The following is a 2678-nucleotide window of genomic DNA, read 5'->3' as shown; positions in this document are numbered from 1 at the left end:
GAGAAAGAATAGGAATTGGCAAATGAACAAAGACAGACAATGTGGGGATGTTCAGTGATCAGGATGGGAACATGAACACACCAAGCCATCTTGAAACTTTATTTTCTGTGCATCCATGATCCTGTACTACTGGTCAATATCTTTTTGATGTTATTCTTATTGTTTGAGCCCTATGATTGGTTTATAAGAAAATAAAATCCTATGGATCTAGGACTGAGGTAAGCCTAGTTCACTGCTGACAGCCCATTGTCTAAAACAGTATCTAGCATTCAGTAATACCCAGTGAGATATGGGTTGATTGATGAACTAATGGTTTATATATTTTAAGCATATATTCTTCAAATTAAATTTAAGGTTAATGTACACAAACTTCTCATAATGAAGTGAGTTCTCATCCCACTGGGTGAGCAACAGTGCACCAGTGGCTACAGAGCTCCTCTTCTGATTTGTGGCTGTTTACACCAGCTCCGTAGGAAAATATTTTATTTCCCTGCAGAATTTTGTGTGAACAAACCGCGTGTCTACAAAATTATGTGTGGGTAGGTGTGTGCCTGTAAGGTGTTAAGAAGTTATTTATAGAAAAAGATTCTTCACCCTCAGCTCTAGGGGATCAAAAAGTCAAGAAACAGCACAGTCTGTCGCTGTGTATGTTCCCAGGAGTTGTCAATAAGTTTTTATAAAAAAAAAAAAAAAAAAAAAAAAAAAAAATAAGAGGGGAGGAAAAAAAAAAAAAAAACCTCACGATGAATGCTGTTAGAATGGTAGTGGATACCCCTCTTCCTAAAATGGAATTTTTTAAATATCAGGAATTCTTAAATGGGGTTATTCTACTTTCATGACTAAGTATAAGAACATTTACTTTTATTATAAATAGGCACTATTTATAAATTGCACCATATAAGACCATTTTAAAATCATGGAACAGCTGTATTCAAAGTTAGGCATCATATAACTTAAGGGTGTGTACATATTTTAAGCACTGCATTGTATTTGTAAATTTTGCTAGGCCTGAGGAGATTGAGGAAAACCTCCACTTACATTGTCATTAACTATAATAATATTTTTTAAATTATCTTTTTCATAAGTGGCTTTAAAAAAATAAGAAGGCAAAATTTTGCTTGTAATTAGTCAACAAAGATGAAGATTAAGCGAAAAATCTTAAGAGTTGCTATGTATCTTAAAACGTATGTATCCCTTTTGAAACCCCAGTGGGGAAGGGATTAAGACAATGCCAATCATGTAGGAACAGGAAACAGCAGCTCTGGACACTATATCTGAAGAGATACCATTAGGGTCCAGTGGAATCTAAGCCTTTCTCCATCTGATCTGCCTTATTTTCCTAAAAACTCTCAGTGTAAACAGGCCAATGTTAGGATCCACCAGTTTTCCCAGGAGGAGCAGCCACACATTAGTAAAGGGTTATCAGAAAAGTTGGCTTTCAAGATTAGGGCTAACCCTTAGAGAATGGCTCATGGAACACATAGGTGTCCAGTCTTGGATGCCATGACTATTCTCAGAGCAGAATATGGTGTCTGAAACATAATTTAAACTTAACTATTTTTAAATAAATAACTTAGCAAAAGTATAGACCTAGGGAAGGGCACTACAGTGGAATGAGAGGGAAGGAAAGGGCTCCGGGCATGAGGGGAGGCTAACGGCTAAGCTGTGAAGACAAGGAGATGCTAAACCATAGTAACTAAACAACACAGAAGTTTTTCTCCCCATATGGCTCTGGAGATGGGAAGTTTAGATGGTGGAACAGTGTTTCCCTTCAAAAGTCATCAGTGGCTCACACCTGTAATCCCAGCACTTTGGGAGGCCGAGGTGGACGGATCACAAGGTCAAGAGATTGAGACCATTTTTGTCAACATGGTGAAACCTCATCTCTACTAAAAATACAAAAATTAGCTGGGCGTGGTGGTGCACGTCTGTAGTCCCAGCCACTCGGGAGGCTGGGATAGGAGATTCACTTGAACCGGGGAGGTAGATGTTGCAGTGAGCTGAGATCGCACCACTGCACTCCAGACTGGCAACAGAGCAAGACTCTGTCTCACACACACACAAAATAGTCATCTGTGGCCTCAGATTCCTTCCATCTTGTTGAACTACTGTCTCTCAGGATGCCATCTTCACCTGGTTGGCAGGTGCCAGGTCGCTGCTGTGAACACAGTCCACATCTTACCCTGACAGCAGGGAAGAGAGAGAAAGGAGGAGCACATCTCCCCGATTTCAGGTCAAGACCTGGAAGTGGTACACAAAACTCTTACTTCTACTCATTGACTATGTCTAGTCATCAAAGAGTGTGAGAAATCTCATCTCAAGTGGGAGGTCATGGGTCAGGAAAATATCCATTTCTGTAGAAGAATAGGGGGACTGGATGAGGGCAAAGAGCGGGGGTGGATATCTAGCAGTTAACCGAGACTGGGAACAGGCTATGGGAGGCCAGGCAGTCTTGGCTCTGGAGTCAAATTTTACCCTCTTCTCTTTCAGGCCCATCTCCAGCATGACAACCAGGTGCCCGTGTGGCCATCACCTTAGTCATGAGCTGTGGGGTCCAAGGACTGACAATTTTACCTGTTCCTGAGAAAATGCTGTAGGACAGCATCCATTTAATTGAAGCTGATGACTCCTAAGTAAATGCATTATTTAAAACTTCAGCACTGTTTCTGCTGTTTTTT

Source organism: Cebus imitator, unplaced genomic scaffold (assembly GCF_001604975.1).
Source record: "Cebus imitator isolate Cc_AM_T3 unplaced genomic scaffold, Cebus_imitator-1.0 Scaffold19, whole genome shotgun sequence".
NCBI lineage: Eukaryota > Metazoa > Chordata > Mammalia > Primates > Cebidae > Cebus > Cebus imitator.
Note: the sequence above shows the minus strand (reverse complement) of the source record.